The sequence below is a fragment of the Mustela erminea genome, chromosome 3 (genome assembly GCF_009829155.1).
Source record: "Mustela erminea isolate mMusErm1 chromosome 3, mMusErm1.Pri, whole genome shotgun sequence".
NCBI lineage: Eukaryota > Metazoa > Chordata > Mammalia > Carnivora > Mustelidae > Mustela > Mustela erminea.
This window is the reverse complement of record NC_045616.1, coordinates 55,627,887-55,648,161: the sequence shown is the minus strand read 5'-3', so window position 1 is coordinate 55,648,161 and position 20,275 is coordinate 55,627,887. Positions and strand designations below refer to the sequence as shown.

The following is a 20,275-nucleotide window of genomic DNA, read 5'->3' as shown; positions in this document are numbered from 1 at the left end:
CTTCTTTATGGAAAAGGCTACTGCATTCATAGTCTCTGAAAGGAGGAACTTGACAAGTTAATTTGTCTTTTCTCTGTCCTCCTCTCCCACTGCAATTCTCCCCACACTTTGAAACAGCCTCTGTCTATCTCCCACGGTGGCTATGGTACCACTTGCATGTCTTCACCTCATTTGAGTATTATTGCCTTGGTGAAGACACAGGGGAAGAGATCCGAAGCGTTTTCTGGTCTTCTCGGAAGCATTTAATACTCTCTGATACTAGTGGCTTGGGGCAGGGTCTAAAAGCAAAACTGCCTAGGATAAGGGATTTAATTGTTCAAGAATTACAACCAATTGGCAACAGTTTCCTGACTCCCTGTGCAATGGCGTTTTGTTTTTAACCATGCCATTTCCAATGTAAACCTATATAAAGATATTTTTGTAAATCTCCCTAATTTTATCATTCAAAGAAAGCCTAAGAGTTATGATAAACCTCATAGACTAAAACACCCAATATTAAACTGCATTCTGTGACTCTGGAAAACCAAGTTATCAATTTAAAATTGGAATTTCATATATTACTGATATTATATACTATTAACTACATAAAGTGAAGAAAATTTTATGGGAGATAAAGCCAATGAACTGAGAGTTTAGAAACCTGAATTTTACTCTCAGCTTTGTAACTGGCTACTTAAATGTTCTAGCCTCTCTTATATTTCATGTTTTCTTATTTACGTATTTTCTTATTTGTTTTGCCCAAGATTTTTCAATGTATGAGCCTATGAACATTTGTAGGTTGTGAATAATAAGTTTAACAAGTAAATAAAAGGCAGGACCATTAATTACATGTTGGTGGAGACATTTCTCTACAAAAAAGAGAAATCCCTTGCCTCTTTTTCAAGGTGTAGTTTTGTAAATGAGCCCCCAAATAGAGCATCATTTACATTATCAGAGAGTTTGATAGAAAATTAATTCTCAAGTTTGAGAACCACTGATCCAGAATGACTAAAATACCACTGCTCTAGATACATTCTGATTTAAAAAGATTTACAGAGCAAGTGACAAAATTTGAAGTGAACTAATGAGAGAAGCATTTGGCAGATATTAAAAGATGGAAGCTGTGAGTTTATTTAAATAAAACTGTTTAAATCCACCCTTTACACTATGAGAAAGGGGCAATTAAACATTAATGCTTATCACCTATTTCTTTTGAGAAAATGGTTATTCATTTGAGGTACTAAGTGCCTTTCTATTAACTACAATAGCTAGTCCTGTAAGTAAGTCAAAAGGGGTTTATATACTCCCACTTGGCACCAAAACCCAAAATGTGTCCAAAAGAATGCTTTAGGGAAAGAGGCCAAGAGGCCCAGAGAGCTTAGTTTTAAGTCTACAAAAAGGACTAGCACTCCTCAACCATTCTAGGAATAACTGGTGAAGAAAGTATCCAGCATTTGCAACAATTTTTTTTTTTTTTTTTTGCAAGAAAGCAACATTCCCAGTGTAATTAAAGATTCCATTTTCAAAAACAAAACTTTGAGAAACTACATTAAGCCTAAAAGCTAAGTGATAAATGTTTAAAGCAAAGAAGCACATATCCAGAATATGTGGGTTCTAAGGAGGACAGGCTTACTGATCCCCAGTCCCTGGAAAAATAATCTACCTATCCTTGCTTCATCTCATTTACATTAATCAGGAATTCAATGGAAAAAGAAACTACCTACTGTAAGGGCCTATTTAGCCAGAGCAGCTCCATCTGGTTAAACAGTGATTTTGTTGTTTATGCAGTAAAACTTAAACTGACCCTACCCCCCACCCCCAGAACTTACTTAAAAACATGTCCCGGAAACCAGTCCCAGGTAACAAAGCCCAAATACAAGGGTGGGTCAGGCCAGGTGGAGGTATCCAATCAGTGGGGGCACATACTGTCTCCCTAGGTACCAAGGAGTATGGGCCCTGCCCTTTGGGCACCTTTTGGTTGCCAATTCTGACTAAGGTGATAGGCTAGTTCAAATATCTACTATAGGGTAAATTGTAAATCAATTGATTTAACTGGTCACTTATGTGTGACCTAGCATGACTGTGCAGCTTTCTCGGTGTGTTACAATCTCAATTGGCCACCTGTGCATGGCCAGGCCCAACCACATGGCCTTTGCCCTTAAAAGCTAGTCTGTAAGGCAGAGAGAGGTCGCCCTCTCTGTAAGAGGCGGCTTGATGGGTCGGTTTGACGGTTGGTTTGATTCTTGATGCGTGGCGCGAAATAAAGCTTTGCTTGACCTTCGCTTTGTATCAGTCTCGCTCCTTTAATCACGGACCCATTACTAGGGGACCTAACACCTACTAATACTGCAAATCATGGTGTATTATGGTGCCAAAGGTTTAGGAAACTATTTTACTGTGTGCTTTTAGTCATTTGATGTTAATTAGGGAGCATGTTTAATAAAGCTACAAATGCAAAAAGAACTCTCTAGATATGGTTATTCATAAACATATGAATTGGGTGGCTTCTACCTGGCTATTTTAGTTCAGAGTACCTGAATAGAAGGCTGTAACAAGGCTGATTTTTTTTCCTGTGCATGCTACACGATACATTAGCATGATAGAAGGAACAAGAATGCTTTTATGCACTGAAGAGCTGAAAATAGCAAAAGATTAAAATAGAGATAACTTTTAAAAAATGTAAGAATTAAAAAGTCTGGGAATACACCAATAATCCTTTTAGGAAATACTGATTAGAGAACTTTATTCCAAATCCTAGTGTTATTAAAAGCTAGGTAAAACCTAAAGCCAGTCAGAAAAATAAATGAGAAAGGAAGAAATACAGTATAAATGCATCAGAAAGAACTATATAAAATAAATATGTAATTTAGTTTAATAGAAAAAGGATAGTACAGGTACTATGTAGAACATTTTTCCTTTTTGAAGGACACACAGAAAAACTAAAAGAAGTTGGTATCAGTTTATAGATTTCTTTTGTTACTATCAAAAGTCCTAGAGCACCTGGGTGGCTCAGTGTGTTAAAGCCTCTGCCTTTGGCTGAGGTCATGATCCCAGGGTCCTGGGATCGAGGCCCACATCAGGCTCTATGCTCCGCAGGGAGCCTGCTTCCTCCTCTCTCTCTGCCTGCCTCTCTGCCTACTTGTGATCTGTCTGTCAAATAAATAAATAAAATCTTTAAAAAAAAAAGTCTTATTAGACCAGACTTCTTAAAATTAAAATTACCTGACCCAAATTATAAGTATTTGGCTGTTTGTTGGTATTAAACTAACTTTGAATCAAAATTATTATGTACTGTTTGAAAGGCAATTAGTAGTAAGCAAAATATTTCAATCAAGATTTTATATATTAATTTTTGGATTGTGAGTAAAGCATATTATCAGTGGTGTTTTCTAACTTATCAAAATATTCTCATGTACCTACAAATTCATTATCTTTTAAAACCCAGTATTCAAATTCAGAGAAATAACCTTTTAAAAATCAAATTCATCATCAGATTTCTTAGGCTTTCTTCTACCGTAAGTACAGACACATAAATGAATTTCAAGTAATTCCTTTTAAAGCAAGTTTATCACTGCAATTGTCTTCATATTGAAAAGATTATCAGCAAGACTTCTGGTTTCCCCTCTGGCATGTAAGAAGCTTCAAAGTTGCTATTCCTTTCTAACAACAAGTAAAAAATTAAACTGAAAAAAAAAAATCAACAACTCTTCTTAGAGCTTTAAGAAAAGTGAGGTCACAGAGAACATTACTACCCCCAAAATTGGAGACACAAGACAAACAAATATAGGCAATCATAAATTACTAGAACAGAAATACATGAGCAGAAGCCTCCCTGGAAACCAGTCAGGGTAAGAAAATCTAAACTGTAACTGACCAGTCCCTGGAGACTCAGTATAGCCAACTCTAAGAGTAAAAACCCCAGGGGTATTTAGTCATAGGGAGACATCCTCACTTTTGTGTAGGAACATGACCTATTTCTCACAGTGAATTAGAGAAATTTACTTACGCTTCCAGCAGTAAAGAAGAAAAGCAACCATTTTGAAAAATACTAAAGCATACTGTTCTTCTTAATAATCTAAACTATTACTCTTACCTAAACTACTACCCTTACCTAAACTACTCAAGTTTTACCAGAGCCTAAACAGGAGAAGGGAAATGCCCAAGTGAAGCCCACTCTATACATCCTACCCTATTTAAGTGATGACTGAGAAACATTTGTGATGTTCACAGTCTAGAGGCTGAGGCTCACTAAAAAACTGAAACCTAACCCCAGGACCATAGAATGCTTCTGCCTTTGCCCCACACCTCACCACCAAAGCCTGGTTTATAGTAGTTCCTTTTACCCAGTACACCCTGTCTAGCTAACAAGAAAAAATCACAAGGCATACCAAAAAAGAAGAAAAAGAAAAAAAAAAGAGCAAGAATTTGAACCAGATATGGCAGGGATATTGATTTATCAAACTGGAAATCTGAAATGACTATGACTAATATGTTAAGGGCTCTAAAGGATAAAGCTGACATCATGCAAGAACAGATTGGCAATGTAAATGGAGAGCTGGAAATCCTAAGAAAATCAAAAAGAAATTCCAAAGATCAAAAACACTACAATAGAAATGAATGCCTTTGAAGGGCTAATTAGTACACTGGACAGAACAGAGGAAAGAACCTGGGAGGATTTATCAATAGAATCCTTGAAAACTGAAAAGGAAAGGAAAAAACAGAGTATCTACAAATTGTGAGACAACTGTAAAACATAACACAGATGTAACAGGAATACCAGAAGGAGAAGAAAAATAAATATTTGAAATAATACTGACTGAGAATTTTCCAAATTAATGTCAGATACCAAACCACAGACCCAGGAAGCTCAGAAAACATTAAGAGTAAGTGCCCCCCAAAATACACTTATTCATATTATTTTAAAACTACATAAAATCAAAGATAAAAATTCCTTCCTACAGAGGAACAAAGATAATTACAACTGCATCCAAGAAAATATGCAAGCAAAAAGCAAGTGGAGTGAAATATTTAACATTGAGAGAAAAAAACGCCAACCTAAAATTTCTATACCTTGTGAAATTATTCTTCAGAAATGAAGAATGAAGACTTTCTCAGACACATAAATATTGAAGGGATTTGTTACCAATAGGCCTGCCTTGCAAGAAATGTTGAAAGAAGTTCTATAGAGATACAAAAATAATATAAGTTAAAAACTTAAAAGTGCATAAAGAAAGAACTGAAGAATGAATAAATGAAAGTAAAATAAAAACCTACTTTCTTATTCTTATGTGATCCAATAATTAAAGTTTCAAAATAATAATTATGTAATCAATATTATATGATTATGTGTGTCTTTATGTTCTTGCATTCTGATTATAAGTTAAATGAATTGCAGCCATGATACAAAGGACAGGAAAAGTAATTAGGATTGTTCTGTATTTATAAGATACCTACACTACCCATAAAGTAGTATAGTGTTATTTGAAAGCATACTTGAATTAGTTGTAAATGAATAGCAAATTCCAGAGGAACAGCAGTGATAATGACAACAACAAACTATAATTGATACAGCAAGAAAGAGAAAATGGAATTGAAAAATGCTCCATTAAATCCAAAAAAGACAAAAAAAAATGGAATAGAAAATCAGGTACAAAGAACATGGGCAACAAATAGAAAACAGTGACAAATATGGCAGACAGTAATCCAGCCTTATCTATAACTACTGTAGAGTAATGATCTACATGCACAAATTAAAAGTCAGATTGTCAGAATGGATCAAAAAAGACCCTACTATGTGTTGTCTGTAAGAAATTCACTTTAAATATAAAGGCACATATTAATTAAAAGTAAAGGGATAGTATCCAAACAGTATGGCACAAAAGTAGACACACAGATCCATGGAACAGGATAGAGAATACAGAAATAAACCCATGCTTATCTGGTCAATTAATCTATGACAAAGAAGGCAAGAATATACAACAAGGAATACACAACAAGGAAAATAACAGTATTTTTCAACTGAGGATATTGGGGAAACTAAATAGGTACATGCAAAGGCTTCATGAAACTGGACCACCTTTTTATACTGGATTAAGGACCTAAATGTGATGATACCTGAAACCATAAAACTCCTAAAAGAAAACACATGCAGTGATCTCTTGGATATCATCCTTAGCAACACATTTATGAACGTATCTCCAGAGGTAAGGGGAAAAAAATGCAAAAAAGAACTACTGGGGCTATATAGGAAAAAAAAAAAAGCTTTTGCAAAGCAAAGGAAACCAACCACAAAATGAACAGGCAACAGTGAACCAGGTAAGATATTTGCAAATGACATATCAGATAAGGAGTCAACATTCAAAACATATCAAGAATTTATACAACTCAACACCCCAAAGACAAATAACCTAATTTAAAAGTGGATAGAAGACATGAGCAGACATTTATACAAAGACGACATACAGACAGATGAAAGGAGTCTCAATATTGTAATCATCAGAGAACTGCACATCAAAACCACAATGAGATGTCACCTCACACCTGTCAGAATTAAAAAGACAACAAACAACAAGTTTTGGTGAGGATACAGAGAAAAAGGAACCCTCATGCACTGTTGGTAGGAATGCAGACTGGTATAGCCCCTCAGGAAAACAAAGTTTCCTCAAAGTTAAAGACAGAACTACTCTACGATCCAGCAATCACACTACTGGGTGTTGCCCTAAAACATGTAAAAGCACTAATTCAAAGGGATACATGCACCAATGTTTAAAGCTGCATTATTTACAATAGCCAAGATATGGAAGTAGCCCATGTGTCCATCAACTGATGAACGGATAAGGAAAAGGTGGGGGTGGTGTATACACAGATACATACATACAACAGAGTGATATTCAGCCATAAAGCACGAAATCTTGCAATTTTCAACAACATGGATGGAGCTAATGAGAAGTGAAATAAGTCAGGCAGAGAAAGAAAAATATCATATGATTCTACTCATATGTGGAATTTAAGAAACAAAACAAGTGAAAAAAGAAAAAAAAAAAAAGACAAACCAAGAAACAGGCTCTTAACTATAAAGAACAATCTTATAGTTACCAGAGGGGAAGTGAGTGGGGGGATGGGTGAAATATGTGAAGGGGATTCAGAGTACACTTTTCATGATAAGCACTGAGTAACATATATAACTTCTAAATCACTATATTGTATGCCTGAAACTAATATTAACACTATATGTTAATTATACCACAAAATAAAATCATTAAACGTTATCATATCAATAGGCTAAAGAAGAAATCACATGATCATATCACTAGTACCATAAAAATCATTTGACATAATTCAATATCCATTCATGACAAACACTCTCTGTAAATTATTAAGAGGGAACTTTTCAATTTGATGAAGACTATCTACAAAAACCTACAGCTGATGTCCTACTTTATGAAGATAAAAGCTTTCCTGCTAAGGTCAGGAACAAGGCAAGGACATCCTGTCTTATAATTCAACATAGCACTGGAAATGCTAGTTAATACAACAAGACAAGAAAAGTTTGTGGTCAGGGGAGATAAACAAAACTCTTTGTTCACAGATGACACTATTGACTCTATTCAGGGTATGCCTAAAATAATTGACAAAACAAAACAAAACAAAACCTCCTGTAATAAGCAATTGTAGCCTGGTTTTGAGATACATGTCAGAATGCAAAAGGCAATTTTCCCCCTATAAACCAGCAATGAACAAGTGGGATTTGAAATTTTAGATAACAACTTACATTAGCACCTCCTAAATATAGCAAATACACAGAGGTTCTACAAAAGAAAAGCTATAAGTCTCTGATAAAAGAAATTAATGAAGAACTAAAGAAATGTAGAGATCCTTCATATTCAGAACTAGGAAGACACAATATTGTCAATATATCAGTTCTTCCTAACACTATCTACAGATTAAATCCAATCCCAATCAAAATTCCAGAAATTTATTTTATGGTATCAACAAAGTGATTCTAAAGTTTATATGGAGAGGCAAAAAACAAGAATAGCCACCACAATATTGAAGAAAAGGAACAATGTAGTAGGAGCGAACATACCTGATTTCAAGACTTACTATAATGCTATAGTAATCTGGGATTGTTGAACTGGTTAAAGAATAGACAAACAGATCAATAAAATAGAACAGAGAACCCAGTAATAGTCAAGTACTAGTTGACTATGTCTAAGAAAAGACAACACAATGGAATAATCATTTCAACAAATGGTGCTGAAATAACTGATCATCCACAAGGAAAAAAATGCATCTAGACACAGACAATATCCAAAACAAAAATTAACTCAAGATATAAAATGTAAATCTATAAAACTTCTAGAAAATAACATAGGGGGAGCCTAGTTGACCCTGGGTTTGGTAATGACTTTTTAGCTATGACACCAAAGACATAATCCATGAAAGAAAGAACTGATATGCTGAACTTCATTATAATTAAAACTTTCCACTCTATAAGAGACACTGTCAAATAAATAAATAGATAAATATAGAATAGAATAGAAGAGAATAGACAAGCTACCAATTGGGAAAAAGTATTTGGAACAGTCATGTATGATAAAGAATTATTATACAAAATGTACAAAGAACTTAAACCTCAAGAAACAACCTGATTGGGGCGCCTGGGTGGCTCAGTGGGTTAAAGCCTCTGCCTTCGGCTCAGGTCATAATCCCAGGGTCCTGGGATCGAGCCCCACATCGGGCTCTCTGCTCAGCGGGGAGCCTGCTTCCTCCTCTCTCTCTCTGCCTGCCTCTCTGCCTACTTGTGATCTCTGTCAAATAAATAAATAAAATCTTTAAAAAAAAAAAAAGAAACAACCTGATTAAATAATAGGCCAAAGATTTTATATACTTTAAATGACACCAAGGAAGACATATAAATAGAAAATAAGCATATGAAAAGATGTTCCAAATCATATGTCATTAGGGAAATGAAAGTTAAAGCGAGATACTGCTACAAACCTAGGAGAATGACCATAGTCTGGAACACTGACACCACCAAACACTAGTGAGGATACAAAGCAAGAGTAACCTTCACTCACTCGTGGTGGGAATGAAACATGATATTTCCACTTTGGAAGACAGTTTGGCAATTTTTCACAAAACTAAACATGTTCTTATCACACAACTGGTCAGTAATTGTGTTCCTTCCTAGTCACCCAAAGGAGTTAAGTTATAGGCACACAAAAATTTGCATGTGGACATTTATAACAGCTTTATTCATACTTGCCGAAGATTGAAAGTAACAAAGATGGCCTTTGTAGGTAGTAACTAGACTATGTTACAGCAAAGAATGGAATGTGATACAGTGCTAAAAAGGAATGAGGTATCCAGCCATGAAAAAACATGTAGGAACCTTAAATTCATATTAAATGAAAGAAGCCAATCTGAAAAGTCTCCATAGTATATGATTCCAACTATATAACATCCTGCAAAAGGCAAAATTCTGATAACAATAAAAAGATCAGTCTTGGGTAGAGTTTGGAGAGAGAAATAACTGAGGAGTATAGAACATTTTTATGGAAGGTCGATACATGTCTTTATATATTTGTCTGAACTCAGAATAAATACAACTGAGAGTGAACCCTAAAACCAACTTCAGACTTCGGGTGATTATGATGTGTCATTGCAGGTTCATCAATTGTAACAAATGTACCACGTTGATGGGGGGAATGGCTTTTTAATTTTAATAAACATGGATTTTAAGATTAGATCCAGTATTTGTCAGGGTCCAAGTACCTCAGTAGAATTGAAACTCTCAAATGAGGACGTTAGATGCAAAGCCCTATCTTTGGGCATGGGTAGAGGAGGAAGGCTATATTTTTGGTAGCTATTCTGCTTATATGGAGACAGAAATTCCAAAATCTTCTGATGGGTAACTAGCTGTTTTGGGTTCTTCCATGGTCAATGCAGTATGGTCACAAGGGAAGTCACTAAGCAAAGACAAAGGCTGATATTATAGCCCATTGAGAGTTCTACTGTATAAACCTATAGGCCACAACTGATAGATTAAAATGTCTAGAAAGACCAATTTGGTAGTAGTGACTACAGAAAATTGGTGACTGGAAAGAGGATACACATTTATCTCTGATCATGGCTCACTTCTCTTGACAAAAACATGCGATTTAGGACCCCTATCTGGGTACCCTTCCAGGACAATGAAAAACTCTCATGGGTAACATCAGTTTTAAATTTCTTTCCTACATCAAACTATTCTGCATTTGAATGCTCATACATTTTCCAAGATTAAAAACATCCAATGAAAAGGGAGATGGTTGGAAAGATTATCAAGATTGCCTTGACCTATGGGGCACCCTCACAGAATTTTTATGTCTGGGCTTCCTGTGATTTAAGATACCTTTCACAGGTAAGGATCTTGCAAATGGGGTTTCTATTTCTTCACAGAACAGCCCCTGTAAATTTCCTGGGAACTCCAGCAAGTTAATCTCTGCTGTTGCTGTTTTGTGGTAGGCCTCTCAAGTACTAGATAGGTAATCTAGGATGATTCATTCTCCTCCTGCTCTCACACATTCTGTTTGTGATGAATGTTCAAGAAATTCATTGATGCTCTGCCCTGATAATAAAGTTTTTGGACTGGTTTTGCAAATCTTTTACTTTAACCAAAGCAACACTGTAATACTCAAGTGTCAGACAGCATCACAGTCAAATTAGATTGTCTAGAGCTGGAAAGCAATTTTTGCTGGTAAGATATAGGCTGACATAAATGAGGTGAAAGACAAATGAAGATATGCATGTTTTCTGTTTGAGGTATATACTAACAGTTTTGATGTAGTGTTTTCTTTGCACAGCTTTAAAAATAGACTTTTTTATGGTTTTAATCTAAGTTAAGGTTTGGAGGACCCAAGACAGATAAAAACAAAACATCTGAGTAATTGAGTAATATTCAGACAATCCCAACCAATGCATAAAGTAGTGAAATCCAGTCAGATCTATGAAGAAGTAGAATAAATCTTCAAGGCCTTCCTTATAAATATTCATTTACACAGACTCCACCAAGTACTACGTATGTTCATGTGTCTGCATATCTATCAAATGCCAGAAGTCCACTAGCTAATCTTCATAAAACTAAAACTAGCTAATCTCCACAGAACATAAGCCATTAGGCAATTCCTCTCTAAATTCTAAGTTTTGTTCACCATTTTCAGGCAGCCATTCCTATTAGCTCCTAATAGTACATGCATCTGGGAATGTAATAAGTTAGACTTTTGTTGCCTATCTTGTTTTCAAGGTTTATTAAACATTTATTAAGTGATTGCTGTGTGAGAGGACTGAAGAACAAAGACAACTCAAACAGAAATGGGCCCTCACCTTAATGAGCTGTAAACAAGAAGGAGGTCTGAAATCAGTAACATAACAGCAAAAGGCAATGCAGAACCTAAAAAAATGTAGAGAACCATCCAAAAATAGTAGTATGAAATTTTATAAGAAGGTGAGATTATTTATACCTAGGGAATTAAAATAACTTAAACCATCTAAATATTGCTTGTATACATTTTGTTGATAAACCTCAATTGGCATGCCAAATTTTGGATTTGGTTCCAATTTTAATTTAGAAAGGAGACTTTCCTAGAGGATTGACCATGCTTAATTTTGGGTGTAAAGCATTAGGAAAGATTCTACTCCATCTTTCTTCATATGGAGTTTTATACCTTTAATGCTATTACCTCTTGTGATTTAGGATTTGCTGCAGATTGGGAACAAAACTTTATTCCTTTAGTTGATAAACCTTGAACTGCTGTGAAGAAACCATTTAAGATGAAGACAAAAATTAATCCACAAGATTAACTACTATTATATTTACTTTCTTCCCTAAAGGGATATTTTTTCTTTCATGTGAAAAGGTAATTGCTACAAAGCATTATATATTGCTTGTTAATTGGAAGCTGGGAGGAAGTGGTTTAATTTGGTGAGTGTGAAAATCAACCTCAATGGATGACCTTAAAGAGAGGTTGGTTTTTAAACTATCCTTTCACAATAGTTCATTACTGCAAAATACCTCAAATAGATAATACTTTAAATGATTATTTAAAGCAGATAGATGTGGGTTTGAATGACAGACAATAAATTTCTTGATTTGGGGGAAAAAAAGGCCTGAAGAATGGGCTTAATAAAGATTATATATATGAAAAAATTCATTTTAAGAAGCAATATGGGTAAATAGAAAAGCAAGGAAGACTTCCATTGAGATAAAAGGAGTAGCCCACTTCCCAACACATCTCAGAATTTTTAATTATTCAGATCAATAGTTGCCCTCTCTCTAAAGCTCTTCAGTGTATGTTTGCACATGTTTTCATCAGTGAGTAAATTATATGTATGTTTTCAATTCAGTGTCATTTATCTTAGCTCACTGTATTAATTGACATCCCTGATGCATTTTTGGTTGTACCTCCATGTTATTATCACACCTCAGACTTGAAGAGGTTCCTTGATTCAACAGTTTCATGTGTATCTCTCTCTCTCTTTCTATATATATATACATATATATGAAAATATCTATATGTATATATAAATGCATATGAAGAGCTCCATATATGAACTATGTAGATGTTCATATATAATTATAATTTTTCTCAAATGCCTATTTTTATTCAAAAAGTACCCACACTTAAAAAAATAACTGTTTTCACCTGTAATATTCTATTACAAACCCTAATGAAGTGATACAGTTTTCACAGCAAGATTAGATATGGCTTTAATCTCAAAGCATTTAGTAATGCATCATACTAACAGAAAAAAGATCAAATCTCCTTTAATTTTCATTCCAGCAAACCCATGTGGAATTCAAAGGTTTATGCCTCAATTTGCTACTTAAGGTATAGCCTATTTCCATAACCCTAGAAAGTGCTTTCCTGCTCTTTTTCAGTCAATCCCCACAACCCACAACCAACCTCTACTCCCTAAATCATCACTGTTTTTCTTTTCTTACAGCATACAATTAGCTCTGTTTCTTCTAGAGCTTCATAAATATAAAACCATACATTATATACTTTTTGTTCCTAGCTTTTGTCAACACAATGCTTTTATATCCTTCCATGTTGTTGTATCAGTTTATACCTTTTTATTGCTAAAAAGTATTAAATTATATAACAAAACTACAAATCAGTTGATCATTCTCCTATTACTAGACATTTGGGTTGTTTCCTGTACTTGGACTTTACTAATAAAGCTGCTATGAACTTTCTGGTGTGAATTTTTCCCCATTTCTCAGATAAATAATAAGAGTGTAACTTCTGAGTCATAGGAATATTTACATTTATCAAAAAAAATCACATAATCATTTTACAAATTTATACCTTGTGGTTTTAACTTTCATTTCCTTGATGACTAATAGTGCTGAAAAGTTTTTATATGCTTATTGATCATTTGTGTATCTTTTTTGGACTGTCTTATTTATATCTATTGGCCCTTCTGGGAAATCATTGAGCTTTTTATTAAGATTTGTAAGACATCCTTATATATGCTAATAGAACTCTTATAATGTCAGATACATGCACAATGGTTATTTTCTTCCATTTGTAGTTTGCATTTGCATTTTCTTCAATGATGTTTTTTATGAACAGAAACTTTAAAAAGTAATCACTTTTCCTTTTATGCTGCTTCTAAGAAATCTCTCGTAACTTGAAGTTGTAAAGATATGCTTTTTGTTTATTTTAGAAACTTTACAGTTGTATTCTTCACATTTCTATCTACGATTCATCTCAAATTAAAGTATATGGTGTGAGGCAGGGGTTAAGGTTCACTTGGTTCTTTAGGAAATGAAAAATAATTTTCCTTGATCTTTAATTTATGTTGACACCGTTGTTGAAAATCAATTTACTGATTATGTGTCAGTCTATTTCTGCACTCTATTGTTACCTTGGTCTTATTGTCTCTCTTTTTTTTTTTTTTAAGATTTTATTTATTTTTTTGACAGAAAGAGATCACAAGTAAGCTGAGAGGCAGGCAGAGAGAAAGGGGGAAGTTCGCTTCCTGCTGAGCAGAGAGCCTGATGCAGAGCTAGATCCCAGACCCTGAGATCATGACCTGAGCGGAAGGCAGAGGCTTAATCCACTGAGCCAACCAGATGCCCCTTAATGTCTCTTCTTAAAGCAATTTCACACTCTCTTTAGTTTTGTAGCTTTATAATAGGTCTTAAAATTAGATACTGTATTTTGCTACTAATAAATGTATATTCCCAAAGTTTATTGATTCCAAATCCATTGTTACTATATCGTAGACCTCAGTGTCTTTCAGATGATCATTTCTGGTGGTTATTCCTGAAATCCTGATTCAATAAAAGGATTTTAAAATTTAAGGAGAATAAAATAGTTCCAATAAAAGATATGGACTGGTCCATAGGTAAGCATACTGATTAGATTCATGTATGGTTATTTATAGGCAAATGTTTGAGTAATTGAAATGGAATAGAACCACAAAGATTCTATTTCATCAGTCAGCCATAGCAAAATTAATTGTAAAATGAATACAAAAGTTTCTTAGTCTTGTTTCTCAAATCTCTTCTGTGTTCTAAAATGGTTCTCTTCCCTGGGCCCTACTTTTTTTTTTTTTTTTTTTTTTAAGATTTATTTATTTATCTGAGAGAGAGAGGTAGAGAGAGAGACAGCCCAAGTAAGCAGGGGGAGGGAAAACAGGAGAGGGAGAGAATCTCAAGCAGGCTCCCTACTGAGTGTGGAGACCCACAGGGGGCTCAAACCCACCATCCTGAGATCATGACCTGAGCCAAAATTAAGAACCAGGTGTTCAGCTGACTGAGCCATGGAGGCCCACCTCCTTAGCCTCTATTAACACACACACACACACACACACACACACACACGCTCATTCTTCTAAAGCCTGAATTTGTTTAGGTTTAGGTAAGTTTAGGTTTCCCTTCTCACAAGTTCATCTTTAGCCTCCCACATCAAAATCTCTTTCTTGGTTTTTGTATGAAACAGTTTAGATCAAGCATGCAAAGAAAGAAAACAAAAGTAAAACAAAACACTAACCTCTCTCAACATTAATACATATGTCCTTAATTTGCTGATTAGCTCTTCCCTCTCCACAATAATGTTTCTAGTAGTATCGACGCATACTCATTCATATGGTCTACATAATCCCCTGCTCTCATCATGTTTTCAAACACCAGACCATGCTCTTCTAGATTGTTTCTTCTCCTCTGGGTAGAAGACTCCCCTTTCTTCTAGGCTTCCTTGCATCTCCTTCCATTTCTCCTCATCTTCCCCTCCTCCATTACTGAATCTGTCATTAAACCAAATAAATCAAATATATAAAATTATTCCAAACAGATGGTGAAGGATTTGTAAAACTATGCTTGGATTCAAAATAGTACGGGCAACCAATCAATATTTTTTTTTTTAAAGTCAGTGAATAACAGAGTTCAAAACAGTATAATAAACTGATTCAGGATATAACTAGTACAAAGATTCAATATATTTTTCTTAAAACGTTAAATTTTAAAAATTAAAATATAAAAGTCCAAATGATTATTAATTTAAAATGCTTATGAACTTTTGAAAATTGTGTATGAATTTTGGCATCCCCCATTTTTGCTTATTTAACCTATTGAACTCATTTACTCATTTAGCAAACATTTCATGAGAGCATAGCTGGTTCACGAATTTTGCTATAATTGCAAATCAAAGATTAAGGAAATACATTCTTGCTTTTGAGAAGTTAATACCAGACATTTGTAAGATCTTGTAAGATTTGTAAGATCTGAGAGGTTTTTTTTTTTATAATTTTTTTATTTTTTATAAACATATATTTTTATCCCCAGGGGTACAGGTCTGTGAATCACCAGGTTTACACACTTCACAGCACTCACCAAAGCCCATACCCTCCCCAATGTCCATAACCCCACCCCCTTCTCCCAACCTCCCTCCCCCCAGCAACCCTCAGTTTGTTTTGTGAGATTAAGAGTCACTTACGGTTTTTTTTTTTTTTGCTTGTTTGTTTGTTGTTTGTTTATTTTTTTGGTGGGGAGGTGACGGTAAGTCTGAAAGGAATGTAGAAAATAGATGAGTTCTAGAAAACAAGAAGCAGGTAGAACATTTTAAGAATAATTTCCAAACACCTCTGATCATAAGATTCAGCTAAGTCAAGTGTTTAAGAAACAGCTGCTCAGGGCCCTACCTTTAACTGTATGACTCAGTGAAGCCACAAGATTTAGAGTTTAAGTTCTTCTTATGGGCATGCCCTTTTGAGAAACATGGGATTAGGAGGTATTTTTAATAGCTAGGTGAGAGAGTAAGCAAATTAAAACAGTGCAAGTGGGTATGCAAAAGGAGACTGTCAAATGCTGGTTCTGAGATGCAACCTCAGAACTGACATCTGATTTGATGGAATTCATTAGATTTAAGTAATGAGGAAAATGGGGATAGGAGTTGGGAATTCTTCCAAAGCGTGTTAAGTCCTTGCGTCCTTCTGGCAGGCTCTCTGGTCTCATTTTTTCAATCTCCTTACTCAATCTATTCTGGCCTACGGTAGCTAGTCATTTCTCAAACACACGTCCACTCAAGGTCTCTGTATTTTCTGTGGCTTGGAATTCACTTTCCTGAGTTATTCACGTGGCTTATTCCACAATATCATTCAGGCCTGTGGTTATAGATCACTTCAATAGAGACCTCTGTCACCATTTCACATAAAATAGCACCTCTATGCCTCTCTCCCACAGCCCTGCCTTACTTTTTGGCATATCACTTAGTATGCTCTGGTACAAGGCTGATGCTTAATAAACATTTGGTTAATAATTTAAAAAATTCTAAAATATATAAAGACAAAGATTGATTGACTTTTTTAAGACCCAAAGGTATTCATCTCAAATGTTGGCATTTCAGGCTCCTTTATGGATTTCAAGAGAGAAACTTTTAAGGAAGAAAGCCTTTTTCTCCTTTTGACAGAGATAACACAGCCAATCATTTATTTGAAAGCCCCACTGAATGTATTTTTTTTTTTTTTTAAGAAAAGTCCTGCAAATACCAAAGAACTCTGAAAAAAAATGTAGTTTGACTTGTAAAAACAAGTTTCAGAGTTAAGGCTTAGTGCTATTTCTAATGTAACCACTTTAATATAAAATGGCTCTCCTACTGAATTGCCCCAAAGAGTTAAAGTTTCAGCTTCAATTTGGGTCTCTCTCTTATATTTTTTTCAAGAGATGTCCTTAAATTAAATAACTCCTAGGAATTTTCTGTGAAATATTGACAGATTTGATATAAGTTTTTAAAGAAACCTGGGACTTATTCCGTTTATTTGGTTTGTGGAAAACCATAGACCTTAACAGTACAGATGCCATGTTGTGTCCTGAATAAAAGATACAATGTGGTGATTTATTCTGAGGGGCAGTGAGCCAGAATTTTGCAATTTCACATTAGATTGTAGGCTGCAACAATAAACCTCTTTTAAGAAATGAAACAAATGGGACTGATGGAAAATTTTTAGAAAGGAAATCACAAACAAGTAGGGACAATACCTGTAAAATCTTGATATATATCATTTATAGTACAGCTGCTTTCTAAAAAGGCAGCAAGATGAATACTTTTGAGAGCCTAGGTACTCCATGTGGTTATATTTTCAAATATAGGATGCATAAATCGAACTTAGTTTTATACGGTACATTTGAACAGAATATAGAAAATAGAAAATCTACTTTCTAGAAACACTATGAATATGTAAATGGTATTTTATAAGTATAGTTCTCAAAGTGAATCTCAGCTTTGTAACATATAAGGCTACAACTTTAAGAGAATAAACGTAAATAGTACTATTGGAAAAAGAAAAAGAATATATGGGGCAAATCCTTGGTTATTTAAAACAAAAAGTTTTAGAAACTACCCATCAGCACAAAATATTTTTCTTTACACACCAGAAGCAGAGAATATCTTTAAAAATTAACTTGTATGCTTTCCAGTGAAGGAAAGTTTGAAACAAGACAATTTAATGGTCAATGGTAATGACAGCTACTTTTCATTAGCTTGAGATGTGATAAATATCATGGAACAGAGCAAAGATCAGAAATTAGTCAAAGAGTAGAACAGAAAGAAAATAGCCTATATATTAATCTTCTTTAAAAAATATTTTATTTATTTATTTGAGAGAGAGAGAGTACACATGTGAGTAGGTGTTGTGGATGGGCAGAGGGAGAGGAAGAGGGAGAAGCAGGCTCCCCACTGAGTAGGGAGTCTGATGTGGGACTCTATTCAAGGACCCCAAGATCATGACCTGAGCCGAAGGCAGATGCTTAACCAACTGAGCCATCTAGGTGCTCAACCTACATATTAATCTCAAGTCATTCATTTATTCTCTTATTAAATATTCAATGTATCATCTAAGTATAATTTATAGTACCACTTTACACTTTGCACAGTCCTGCCAAATACTATTCCTAGTCTTAGAATGAAACTTAGAAGGAAAAATTAGTATTTGCACATTTCTTCATGGAGAGATTTCCAATTCTCAATATGATAAAATAATTAGAAGGGGCTTTGCCCTTCTACCACAACTATAAAACTGGATGAAATATATTAGGTAACCATTTCTAGGCACTGGATAAGGAGTACAGAGCTAAAATTGCTGGGTGAAGGGAAACACATGAGATGACCTCTATGTTCATTCTAGATCTCTATCTGGTGATAGCTTCCTGACTGTGGCACAGGGAGACAGAACTGAAGAAAAATCTTGCTGAGCTGTAGAGGGAGGGACTAAGGTTTGGGGCTGTCAAAGCAGTTAGAACTTGTGGGCAGAGTATGGCAGAGAAGGGGAACAAGCAGGAAAGCCCGGGAATTTGTATAGGTGATTTTCCTTAGATTCCTGATTGAGCACTGGTTTACATGTGCTCAGGATGACTCTTTGAGCCCAAGGAAAAAGCAACTGCTTCAAGATGAAGAATGAAATAGAAATACTAGAGGTTACAAAGTGCTGGGAAACTTCTTAGTTCTCTTCCAACCAAACTAGAGAAACCTTGTTAATATTCTGTCATTTGAATAAGGCACCAAAAAGGCCACAGCACAGAAATGGTGACTATGCCCCAGGGTAAGTGCTACTCTAAGACAAAGCTTTGTAAAGTTTATAGTCAGTCAGTGACTAGAACAAAGGTAGTCTTCAGCAAAGTGATAAATGCATATTTATTGCTCTACTGAGGTAAAAATTTCCAGAAAAATATTTAAACCTCTTTAAAAGAGGACACATTTAACACCAACAAAAAGCAGCGTATAAGACATAAAAAGAAGAAAATACATTCCATAAAGAAAAAAAAAGTCCAATCAGTAGGAAGAGACTTCCAAACCTCACTGGAAACAGAAGAATTTGATTAATGTATTCATTGGCCTAAAGGAAGATACAGTATTTAGGAATGAGCAGATAGGAATTCTCAACAGAGAAATGGAGACTTTAAAAAAAAAAAAAAAAAAAAAAAGCAATTCCAAATTAAAAAGTAAAATACCTAAAGTGAAAAAAAAAAAGTCACTGTATTGGACTAATAACAGATGGGAGAGAATAGAAAAGCAGTCTATAAACTGAAAACATGTTCTCAGAAGTCCAATTTGAATAAGAGACAAAAAAACTGTAATGAAAAATGATCAAGTTTTAAAGACTATGGGAGGGGCGCCTGGGTGGCTCAGCGGGTTAAAGCCTCTGCCTTCCGCTCAGGTCATGATCTCAGGGTCATGGGATCGAGTCCCGTATCAGGCTCTCTGCTCCGCAGGGAGTCTGCTTCCTCCTCTCTCTCTGCCTGCCTCTCTGCTTACTTGTGATTTCTGTCTGTCAAATAAATAAATAAAATCTTTAAAAAATAATAAAATAAAGACTATGGGAAAACCTCCATCAGTCTAACACACATGCAACTGGAGTAACAGAGGAAAGTGAAGATGTGCAGAAAATAATTGAAAATAATAAAGGTAATCAACTTCTCAAACTTCATCAAACTATGAATCTCAGAATCCCAGTCATACCAAAGTGGAGTAAATACAAAGAGAACTACACCTGGGCATTACACTGGAAATGAGGAATGGCACAGACAAAGAAAATCCTGGAGCAGTTAGAAAACATTAATTTCTTCCTTATTACTGTATGTTGTATATAAGGATGGTTTTCTCAGTAGGTCACTATAGGTCAGAAAATAATGACCTATATGAAAATAAAAATGTCAATTTAGAATTCTGTAGTCAGCATAAATATCTTTCAAAAATGAGAGTGGATGACATTTTCATACAATCAAAAGTTTAGAAGAATGAATATATTGCCA

At 34.8% G+C, this 20,275-nt stretch overlaps 1 long non-coding RNA gene across 1 annotated transcript; it reads left to right on the top strand.

Annotated features, from left to right (window-relative positions):
- Nucleotides 1-6,573: 6,573 nt before the first annotated feature.
- Nucleotides 6,574-19,911, top strand: LOC116585591. The gene is made up of 3 exons (XR_004283709.1): nucleotides 6,574-6,691; nucleotides 13,475-13,478; nucleotides 19,899-19,911. It is a non-coding gene; the product is annotated as an uncharacterized LOC116585591 (long non-coding RNA).
- Nucleotides 19,912-20,275: the final 364 nt, after the last annotated feature.